Here is a 12,702-nt window from a genome sequence, read left to right as displayed (position 1 = left end):
ATATAGGTACCCAACTAACAAAAGCCCTGAAGAAAAGCCTGGCGAACAAGACACGGGCTTGGAAACGCATCGGCTTATTCATATTTTGTTTGTTCACTCCAATACATGAACAGTTAATGCGCAAAGGGCCATCAATATAACGTTTGACTTTCTACTTTAACGTTTATGAAATACGTTTGCCCTTGCGTAACCAGCCCCGAATTATACACAAGTCATACAATGACGGTCTGGTGGTAAAAATTGTTAGTAGGGTTCAACTTCGATTGTCTGTTTGTATAATATATGTAGAAATTGTATAGTAATGTATAGTCATTTTCTATTTGTTTGTTTGGACGTTAATTGTAGATTTTGTATATAATAACTTGGTGTCTGTGCATGATAAAGCAAACCCTCGGACTAATATACCGGGTGATCCAAGTGAAGCAACTTGTAACTTTGGCTATAAACTAATCACAACACCCACGGATTAAAAATTGTAGGGTGTAAAAATCTGCTCAAATAAAAATAAGTAGCAGAACCAAAAAGCGACTGGGTTCCTTTTATTGATATACATGATTACGTTGTCCTACCCAGCGCTAAATAGGACACGACCCCTCCTTTTCTCAAACCAACTGGGTTGGCAGCACATAACATCAAAGGGATTACTTTACATCGTTTATTGATGCTGCCAGTAGAGCATGAAAATAAATTAGAATACCACAAGCTATCTGGAGAAGCTTGTTGTGAAGTTTCTAGAGTCTTGAAAAAAATGAAACCTCATTATTGATGAGGTAAGCATGGTATCAAATTTAATGCTTGCCTTTGTGCATTTAAGAATGCAACACATCCTTAAAACAGAGTATGATGTGTTATTTGGAGGCAAACACGTCATTGTTTTTGGAGATCTACTACAACTAACTCCTGTGAAAGGACAACCAGTATTTAAACCAGTTCACATGAAGACATCAGAAAGTGCCTGGGAAGCATTGGAAATATTAATATTTGGTCATATTTCAAATATTCAGACCTCATTTCAAATATGCGACAGGAAAAGGACGCTGATTATAAAAGTATTCTTGAAGATATAAGAATTGGAAAAGTGAGTGAACATGGCAAAGAAGCTTTACAGCCATGATTACTTACAAATTTGTTTCCAAACGAAAATATTCTCCCAGAGAATATATATAGAAAAATTGCAGAAAAGAAATCAGTGATATGCTTTATGCCAACTCTGCAAGAATGTTCAATATTCAATGAAAAAATGTTAAAGTTAGAAAATCAAAAAATTATAAAACTGGAAGCTATTGATAGAATAGAGCATGAAGGAGCTACTAATTCAAAATTGGATTCTTTAGAGAAATCAATATCTAAAACTGCTGGTTTAGAAAAGAATTTATATGCATGTATAAATTGTCGGATAATTTTATGATGTAATTTACATTTGGAAAGTGGTTTAGTAAATGGAGCAATGGGTAATGATGTTGATTTTGTCAATTACCCAAATAGAGATGACATTGAATTTTTGAAAATCAAATTTGATGAAATTGAAGAAGTACAACAATTAAGTCGTTGTTCAGCTCGATGTTTGCTTGTAAAAGATTTATATGTCCGCCGAAAACAGTTTCCTGTTTGTTTGGCATATGCGGTGACTATTCATAAATCTCAAGGTTTAAGTGTAGATAGTGCTTTCGTGAATATTGGAAGGACTTTGTTTAAAGAGGGTATGGCATATGTTGCTTTATCTCGAGTCAGAACTTTATCTGGATTATACTTGATTGATTTTGATGAGACAAAGATTAGTGCAGATGTAAATTGTGTAAAAGAGTATAATAGGTTAAGAAGAGAACATGCTCCCAATTTACCTCAATATCCAGTATTTGAAAAGCGTGTGGTAAGTCGAAAAAGAAGACATGAGAAAACTTGTAGCGAGGTTGCAGAGAAAAGAAAAAAACAAGATGAACCAGTGATAGTAAGCAAAAAGAAAAAGGATTCTATTGAAGAGGTTGCTGGTTTTCAGTTTGAAAACAGTTCTGGTGTCAACTGCTATGCTAATGTAGTGGTTAATGTTGTTTTTTTTCTTGAAACTTTATAACAACAAATTGTTGAAAATCGGGACAAAAGATTTTGTTGTTTGATGAATTCTGTGTTTGAGAAATGTAGTAGTGATAAAACTAAAATAGACATTGTTTCTGATATTCGAAATGTTTTAGACATATATGCTTGCATGAACCTGTGCACCCAGGGTGCTGCACGCCAGCCCCTTCCCCCACACTGTGCTCAATTGTAGGTCTTGCACACCAAGGCTTCACTGCTCACCTGCCACCACTGGTATGTTCCACGACGTGTTGGTGCAAGCCCCTAGTCCTGGGTATGTTTGTACAGTAGACCAGGTCTCCGGTCGGGGACTGTGTCTTGATACCACAATGGAAGTTGTCAGAATGCCAGGGCATCATTGCGGGGTCAGCTCCTGCTCTGCCCTTCTTGTGGTCTGAAAAGGGAGAAAAAATGTAATGGTGGAAACTTCTGGAGGTAAATTAAGATTTATTTTAAGCTTGATAGAAAATAGGAGTTGAGTGCATCCTTCATTTTTGAAGTACAATCTACCAACTGTTAGTGGTATTCGTGGTTCAAAGAGGAGTTGGAGTACACAAGAATACACAAGCTTAAATAATATGTTATACTGATGTTGACATAAATGAGGAACAGAGCGCATGCTAGTCGCATGATGTGCGCGTGTAATGCAGTGGCTGAAGCTTGTGTGCATGTACACTTAGTAACAAGCTCACTACGAAAACGATTTTTGAAATCTGTACAAGAAATAGAATATTTGGCGGAGAAAGAACCAAACAGTACAGATATTTTGAAGACAAACATGTTGGATACATACTATCCAAATAGAAGTAATCATCTTGAGAACATTTGTCTCTATGAAGTACTGCAAAACTATACTTTTAAGAGGAATATTACAGAAGATGTCAATAAAGGAGTATATGCTGTGATTGGATCTGAAGTATGTTTAGTGAAACAAAGAAAAGGACATTTGATTAATCACCGAAAACTGAGTTGTGAAACTCCTGACAAAAGGGAATTTTACTATTTAGCTCTTTTACAACTCTTTAAGCCATGGCGAACAGACCTGGAACTACTTGGAGATTTTGACAGTTATGAAGATTCATTCAACGCAACTAAAAATAGTATAGAATGTCCTGTTTTTATCAATTATCTGAAAATATTGAATGACGAAATACAGCAAGAAGCTACAATTGCAGCAGAGATTGCTAGAGACAGTTCTCAAGACAGTCAAAGTTCTGCTTCGTTGAGTCAGGATCCACTAGGAGAACCAATTATCCAAAATGAAGCAGCAACTGCCATGGATGAGGTGGAAACAGCAATGCAACACGCTCAAGAGGATGTAATAAACTTAGAAGAATTGGAAAAACAACTAAATGTTGAGCAAAAACAAATACATGATCAAGTGACAGAACAGATTGAGCATGGTTTATATCATGAGAAAAAAGAGTGCTCATGTACGTCACTTAAACCTGTCCAACTGTACGTGAGTGGAGAAGTAGGAACTGGAAAAAGTTTTCTAATTAAAGGAATTGCAACTTATCTACAGAAAAGAACAGCGTAGTCACTCTCTTGTGTTGTTACTGTTCCAACGAGGATTTCTACACTCAACAAGAATCCCGTAGAGCACTCTCCCAATATCAAGGGCGTTCTAAAAATTGTTTTCTCACCTTCTCAGAGAGTTCATCCTCTGACTCTTCTGGAGATCCAGACCCCAGAGAAGGTACATCAAAACGTCAAAATACTTTTTTAGAGAGGGGCGAAGGCAGAGGCCGCGTAAGGTTCAAGCCCCAACCACAAGCATGGGAGATGAGAACCCGCAACAAGAATTACTACAAGACATAACAAGCTCGTCGATCATTAACCTTTCTACTAAACAGATCACTGCACATGAGCGATCAGTCCTTGAACTAGGAATTAAATTTGTCCCAATAGTAAAAACGGACATAATAAATCTAAAGATAGAGGTTCAAGATCTATTCAGAAAAATCAGATTAAAAGCCTTCTTTCATAATAAGGAAAACACAAGACCACCAGAACCATCTAATTTATCCAATAAATCGTCTTTTACTCCGACATCTCAAATGGTTCCCAAACAAGTATTGGCGTTTTAACAAGCTGTGCTTTCCTCAATCACGCAGTTAGGCCAACAAAAGACATTTTTCAGGAGAAACATCTCAAAAGACCAACAGACAGCAATTAAACATCTAAGCGAGGACGCAACCATCGTAGTGAAGCCAGCCGATAAAGGGGGTGCCCTAGAGGTTTGGCAAAAAGATAAATATATTAAAGAAGCGACGAGCCAAATAGACAACACAGAATAGGAGCTTCCTGAGGTAGACAGCAGTGCCGTGAGGGAAACGGCTTTCCGAATTTACCTCTTTGGGGCCACTAGAACTGTGCCTCAGCACCGCCGTGAGGGAAACGGCGCAACGAACAGCAACACCTTGATCGACGGCGCCGAGCGGGCAGGGAACTACAATTCCCAGGTGCCCCGGCGGCCGTGACGACAGCAGAGCCCCCGGAGGCGCGTAAAAAGAGTGCAACGCCTCTCGCCCCGCGAGTCGCGCGTGGGGAGCGCCCGGGGCGAAGCCCGGGCAAAGGGCGGGCCGTCTGTGGCCGTCAGTGGACTGCAGTGGACGGGCGGGTCACCCCTCTAACATCTGTGTTAAAAGGTGAGCACCTACCTTGGATTAAAAAATGGCCGATAGTAATAACATTGATGTTGAAAACAAGGGTGTTGCCACTTCTGTCTCTCTCATCACTTCCTTTGAGTCAATGATAGACTCCGCTTTTAATGAAATAGTGGAGACTGAGAGAAGGTTTTCGATGGGTTCCCTTTCCATTAACAATAAAACGACTTTTTCAAGTAGTACAAGCTGTGCCAATGGAGATGTACACATAAACCCGGAAATAATTGTGGTAAAACCGTCACATCTTTATGTCGACGTGCCCACTATTCTGGATGATGAAAATACTGTCACCTACATAGCACAAGATTCCGCCTCTACAACACCAGCAGCAGTAATGCCTAAGCCAATACTGACAGCGACATCCCCAGTATCCCTCCAGACAGAGAGCGTCTCTACAATTACAACTGCTTCGCAGGATGATGTTATTACTCTGGATATCACTGATCCCACCAGTAACAAACCGGGAAGGGAAAAACGTAAAAGAGGCATAACTAAGCAACGTGCTAATAAAAGGAAACAGCCTTTATTCCACAAAAACCAGCCTACACCACAAAGTCTATGGAATAAAAATAAATCTCCGGGGGCACAAATTGTCCTCATAGAGGATAAAGACTCCGCTGATACGGACAGTATTTCCGATGCAACTACCACTCATCCTTGCGGGAATTCTAAAACCATATGGACCCAAACAGCATTAATGGGTGATAATTACAATCTATCTAGACAGAATGGGAACATAATAGAAACCATAGTCGATACTATTTTTAACCGGATTGAAAAGCAAATGATCAGTCAGTTTAATAACGTTTTTAAAAGACTGGATAGATTAGATAACCTGGTCAAGGCTGGAGAAATAAAAAGGAAGGGGTCAATCATCCTGGACCAAGTTAGAGCAGATCGCCTCTTGAAGGAATTGGAAACTGTAAACAATATACTGTCATCAAAGGAACAGGATATCACCAGCACTTTGGGTGGGGTATTGAGCAATTCTGCATCTTTATCTCAATCTACTGTGCCATTAATAACTAAACCCACACCTACTAAAAGAGGGCCAACTATGAATACAGCTAACTCATCCACAAAACCAATCCCCATACCTGCTCCCAGAAAAGTTGCTATTCCATCTACTTCTAACATTCCCGTTCCAAACAGCAATAATGGCCCAACTAAACAAACTGCAGCTCTAAGACCGACTGCTGCCAATAACAACGTGGGTACTGGCTCTCAAGGGTCCATTAAACCTTTTAAACATCAAGGACCAGCCCTACATTTGCCACCGGATGCTTGTCCTTTTGTTTTGGTTCTAGCGGGTGTTCCGCCACTGAGGGAGGACCAGGGGGAATCATGGGTGCAATTGCGAAATAAGAGCATAGACTGGCTGACCAAGCACAAAGGTGTTGGATTTGACATCTCAAGAGAGATCATATCTGCCCGCAGGGTATCGTGGGTCGGTCCTTTACTCAAGGATAAGGAAGGTGACTGTATAGTTCTTAATTTTAAAAATCCTGGGACCGTAAGAAGCCTCCTTAACAGAAATAGCAACTATTCAACCATTCCTACTGTTGCAATCATGTTACCCTTGAGTTACTTTTATAGACAAATGGCCACACAACCTCGCCCACCTTTTATGCAATTTCCATCGTCATTAATGCATTTCCAACCACCATCTATGCATTCCCAACCACCACCTATGCATTTTCGGCCACCACCTATGCAATTTCAACAACCTTATTTCCCATTCCAAACGTATAATAGATTTGCACCTCTTTCGGATCTGGATATGCAAGATTGACCACCTTCGACCACTTTTGTCGAATTATCTTTGACTCCGATATCCGATCCCCTGCTTGTTTCAGAATCCCTGTCTCAATGTACTCTGAGTAAACCTCCCCAGACCCTTACTCATTTGCCTTTGGATTCAGAACTATCTCTTGTTAGCTGGAATATAGCAGGCTTAAAATCTAAACTGAAAATCATAGAGTGGCTCAATTGGGTCGATAATAACTGTGATATATTGTTGCTACAAGAAACGTGGAGTACAACGTCACCAACAATTGAGGGTTTCTGCTGTTATAATCTCAAGGCTTCCCCGTCTTATATGGGTCGACCCAGTGGGGGATTATCTATTTGGTCCAAAATAAAATGCGGGGTGCAAACTAAATTGATCCCCACACCGGGCAATTGTTGTTTTATGGCTATGAAGTACATTAACAGATTGAAATTATGTATTATTAACTTTTATAATAATGATTTTGTTAGCCGTCCAAATGGTAATTTTACATTACTGTTTAATTTTATAGATGAAATCATGGGGGGGCAAAAGTACGGACCCTTTGATGGTATTTGCATCGGAGGGGATTTTAATGCACATATGTATCGCCATAGCCCAATATGTAAAAACGGGGAAGAACTGAAAAATCATATAGCTTCCCGTGATCTAGTTAATGTTATGGAAATTGTAGGTACAAGTGCAAACAATATAACAACCCCAACTTTCATAGGTCAGGGCTGTGCTTCTACGATAGACTATATTTTCATATGCCCGACTTTAAGAGACATAATTTTAAAAGCAGAAGTCGTCTGTTCCGCTTATAGCGACCACTACCCGCTTAGAATTTATTTACACAATACCCAGACCTCAAGGGTGGCAGTGAAGCAAGAGGTAGGGCCTCAAAATCTAGCATTATCAACGGACAGATTGAGACTAGCATGGAAGGGAGCTGATAATAAAGGAATTCTCTCCAGAGTAATCAAAAAACATCCCGAGACAGTCGAGATTTGCCTGTCTCACACAAGTCCTAGTAATGAGGTGGTTGGCGCATTTGGAGACTTATGCGGGGCTATTAAAATTGAATCTTCCAAACCCGCTAGGCAGAACATCTCCCAGGGTCCCCGTTGGTTTGATTCTTCTTGCTCCAAGGCCAATAGGGACTTGAGGGCAGCCCTTAATACCAACCCAAGGGACTCTCAACTCGTGAGAGTATTAAGATCAAAATATAAAAGTGCCTTACAAATTAGATCTGAGGCCCTAGTAATTAATCACTGGGAATCTCTCACGCGTACTGCCACATTGAAGGACACAACAGGTTTCTGGAAAGAAGTTAAGTCCTTACGATCTTTTGGTTCTAACATCAACCCAATTAACAGTAATATAACAGGCGAGGCATGGGTAGAGCATTTCTCCCAAATCTACGCAATATCAGCTACCGCTCCAGATACTGTCTCTCTATCCCTTAGCGCTGAACCTCTGATTTTTTCATTACTTGAGGTCGAGGATGCTATCATTGATAGTGCTAGTAATAAAGCCCCAGGCCCTGATGGCCTTTCTATTGATCAAATAAAATCAGAAATCAACTTCTGGGCCCCCCTATTATGCAACCTATTTAATAACCTGAATGACAGCTCATTTCCAGAATCCTGGTCGAACGGTGTCATCGTTCCTATATTCAAGAAAGGTGACAGGTCTGATCCCGCCTGTTACCGCCCGATCTCACTGATCGATAATACGTTAAAAATCCTGGGAAGGGTAATTTTTAAACGGATTGGGGACTGGGCTGAAGATAACAACGTTCTCCATTGTAGCCAACTGGGATTTAGAAGTAAAATAGGCACTATTGAGCAATGTTTAAATCTAAATCTGATTATGGCCAAATATATTATTGTCAAAAAATCCCCTCTTTATTTAGGTTTTATGGATTTGAGTTCTGCGTTTGATTTTGTTAACCGTTCTAGGCTGTGGTCACTTTTACTTGATTATGGTTTAGACGACTCACTGGTGTATTTTCTTTCTTACTTACATAGGGATTTAAAAGCGCGAGTACGAATTAATAATGATGGCGATTTATCTGACGATATCCCTATTAGCAGAGGAGTTAGACAGGGCTGCGTACTCGCCCCACTGCTTTTTATTTTATATATCAATAGGTTAAGTAGTACTCTGAGTGAGATCATTAAGGATGTCCCAATAATAAATGGTTCCCCCATTACTACCCTACTCTATGCGGATGACGCTGTATTAATGGGGCGTACACCGAATGCTTTACGCATTCTAATTTCTGGGTTTGTTACCTTCATGTCCGACCTTGGTCTAAATACCAATTTTAAAAAATCTTTTATAATGAACTGCGGACCAAAGAAGTATAACATCACATCCATTAAATCTGGTAACAATACTCTAACATGCACCAGTACTTTCCCTTATTTAGGGTTGTTATTTTCTAACTCAGGCTCATGGCAGCAACATGCTGTCCATGCGAGTAACAAAATTGGCAAGTCAATTAATTCGATCTTATCTCTTCGTCAACCTAAATTGGCTGATGTTGTTACCCCCCTTCTTACCATCTACCGCACCCAATGCCGACCAACTGGGACTTATGGGGCTGAAGTATGGGGCTATTGTAACAGCTCGGCCCTCCAGGTGGAGGAAAATAGATTTTGTAGGAGGGTACTGGGGGGAGTTCCTTGTGCTCCCACTTTGATCTGTCACAATGAACTAAGGCTGCCATATATTGTCGATTTTATTAAGTCAAGGCCTGCGCTTTTTTGGATTAAAATATGGCTAAATCCAGCAGCAACATTAACGCGCAGTATTATATCTGACTGCTTGTCTAGTGATAGATCTCATCATATACCCTGGCTAAATGCAGTCAAAAACAGTCTGCAGTGTGTGGGACAAGGATCTCTATTTACCTCCCCTGACTCTATTGTACCCGCTCACAAGAATAGTATTAAACCGGCACTCCTGGATCTATATAATGAGGAAAGGATGAGATCAGAATCCATTAAACGAGTGGTCAGTAGATATTTGCGCACTATCAATTCAGGTGTTGATAATCTAAATAATACTATAAGATACCTGTCAATCCCTATAGGAAGATGGAATCGGAGCCTTTTATTCAGGTTTCGGGAGGGAAGCATAGTTTATTTGCTTAGCTTTCCTACCGGCTACAATAAAAAATTAGAAGAGCTGGATTGCCCTTGTTTTCAAGGTGTAAAACAAAGTTTATTACATTACTTCTTCTTTTGTGGCCATTATAAATTGTATACCTGCCAATATTTAAGACCAATTCTCCGCAAATATAATTTACGAGACTCCATTCTTGCACTGCAATTTTTGCAAATGTTGCATACTGATGAAGTCATTTATTCTGTTAGTTGTTTCATAAAAGCCTATGTGAAATCGAGGGCAAGTATGGAACACGGCTAATGTACAGTAGTATTAAGCCATCCTATGTATTTGTGTACTTCATCATTGTACCAGTTACTAAATAATGATTCCATTGTATATGTGCTTTGTTTTAATCAATCCTTGAGGGAGAATATAACTATATTTTGCAACTATGGACATCAATGGACTAATGCCTCTCCTGTATTATGCATTTTTGCACTTTATATATTATGCACTTTAAGTCAAATATGCTGCTTTAACCTAATTGGACAATTTGTTTTTAACCTTTTATGCGTGTTTTTACAATGCTTTTAAATGTATTTTCCTTCTGTATGTACTTTTATGGATGTACTAAATCCGAATAAAGATCATTTGAACTTGAACTTGACAACACAGAATGGTATAGAAAACTAACGGATGATCCAACTAATAGGATCCAGGCAGAGATACAAATTAAACTGAAAGAAGGACTTGATGAAGGCATATTGGGTCAAAGGAATTTGAATACATGAACAAGAAAAATCCACGGACCCCAGTGATTTATTTCCTGCCCAAGGTGCATAAAAATCTGCAAAATCAGCCCGGAAGACCGATAGTCTCCGGGTGTGATTCTATCCTAGAACCGCTAGCCAAATATGTGGATGTTTTTTTAAAACCCTTTTTGAGCGATGTAAAATCCTACATTAAGGACACAGGAGACTTCATCAATAAAGTTGAAAATTTGCCGTTTGATGAAAAGAAAGAACTAATGGTGGCGTTCGACGTAAACTCGTTGTATACCCAGATCCCCCAAGAGGAGGGACTTGAAGCTATTGAGTTCTTCTTAGACACCAGGCCAAAACCCCAAAGAGTTCCCACCAAATTCATAATAGAGCTGACCAGCTTGGCACTAAAAAGAAATTACTTTCGATTCATGGACACCTTCTACGTGCAGGTGAAGGGCACCGCCATGGGGTGTCCTTATGCCCCGGAGATGGCGGTGCTCTTCATGGCCCTGTACGAAGAAAGATTTGTCTATCAAAACAACCCATATAACAAGCACATCCTAAAATGGTACCGCTATATAGACGATGTCTGTTGCCATTGAAGTGGGACCCAAGAACATCTGGCCCAGTTCCATGAATGGCTAAACAGCAGGCATCCAGACATCAAATTCAGTATGGCACATAGCAACACTCGCTTAACTTTTCTAGATGTTGAGGTCTTTCCCAAAAATAACGAATTGGTTACCACATTACACCGAAAACAGACTGATAAAAATACTATCCTACATTATCGAAGTTTCCACCCACAGAGCCTAAAAGAAAATCTACCGTATAGCCAATTGTTAAGAATCCGGCGAAACTGCTCTAGAAAAGAAGATTATTTGACACATGCCGAAATCTTCTGTGAGCAACTAAAGGCTAGAGGCTACCCGAAGAAAATGTTAAAACAAGCGACAAAACGTGCTTGGTTTACTCCCAGAGAGGTACTGCTAACAAAAAAAGAAAAAAAACCTCTGGAACAATTAGTTTGTGTCTCAACATATGGCCCACTGACAAACCGATTTAAATCAATAGTTTTAAAAAATTGGCACATATTGTCAAATCTTGAAATTCCATTCGCAAAACCTATGTTTGCTCTAAAAAAGAATAAAAATCTTGGTCAACAACTAATAAGAGCTGACTTAGGCGTTTCTACAGTGAAAAGTGATCTTCACACTCTATGGAACCTAGATCCAGTACAAGGCCATCATAAATGTGGCAATTGTGTTTCATGTGCAAGTACCATTGAAGGTACGATGTTTGAACACAACACCATCAAATAGAACCATAATGAATTTACCAACTGTAAAAGCAAAAATATTGTCTATGTAATAATTTGTCCATGTGACAAAATATACATTGGCAAGACAAATCAGCAAATCACACAAAGATTGGCACAACATCGCTCCAGGATAAAACAGAAAGTGTTGACCGCACCCATGGTCCAACACTTCATAGAGCAGAACCACACTGAAAAAGACCTACGTTGGTCTGTTTTATCTGGAATAAAACTTCCCCCAAGAGGAGGAAATGTGGAAACGCTTTTACTTAGGAGAGAAGCGTACTTAATCATGAAGTTCAACTGCGTGACCGCGGGATTAAATGAGCAATTTGAAATCTGAATGTAAGGCTGTGTCCTCTGTAAAAAGACTGACCAAAAAACTAGCATCAGGACTACATCACCCATAAACCACCAGATCACATGACATGAGTATAATAGAAGAGATCATGTGACCAACATCACCAAACACCCGTTCAACACGAAAGCTGGCAGGAAAACTACGAGCGAGAAAGAATTCCAAAGGTAAGGTTTGCTAACGGAAGGGCAAACGAGGCGAACTCCCAGCACAATTCCTAAAAAACCTTCCCTTTTACTCTTGCAGTAAACGCGATAAAAACGAGAACAGAGAAAAAGGCGGCGCCGCACAATTGAAAAAAGCAGCGGCCGGCCCGCGGACTAAACCCCCAAGTAAGTAAGCACCAACAATTGGGGAATTAATTAAAAAGTCTCGCTAAATGCAAGAATATATATAACTTAGGATTCTCCTCACTTTATCGCCAATACAGACCCTGCCTCCGCCGCTCAAAGAAACGACAGTAAAAAGAAAAACAGACTCCCCAATCACAAGATAACGAAGACTTTAGACAAATGTAAGTCCTGATGCAACTTTAATCACTGTGACAGTAATCTGCTTGTATAAACTCTAATCACTGTGACAGTAAGCTGCTGTATAAACACGGACAACAGAGATAATAAGTACCTCTTACT

At 39.8% G+C, this 12,702-nt stretch overlaps 1 protein-coding gene across 1 annotated transcript in view; it reads left to right on the top strand.

Moving 5' to 3' along the window:
* The window catches only part of LOC144763399 (visual pigment-like receptor peropsin), an 874,070-nt gene that overhangs the window by 667,900 nt on the left and 193,468 nt on the right, over nt 1-12,702 (top strand). The window lies entirely within an intron of this gene.

Source organism: Lissotriton helveticus, chromosome 6 (assembly GCF_964261635.1).
Source record: "Lissotriton helveticus chromosome 6, aLisHel1.1, whole genome shotgun sequence".
NCBI lineage: Eukaryota > Metazoa > Chordata > Amphibia > Caudata > Salamandridae > Lissotriton > Lissotriton helveticus.
The sequence above is the reverse complement of the archived record's forward strand: the minus strand, read 5'-3'. Positions and strand labels throughout refer to the sequence as shown.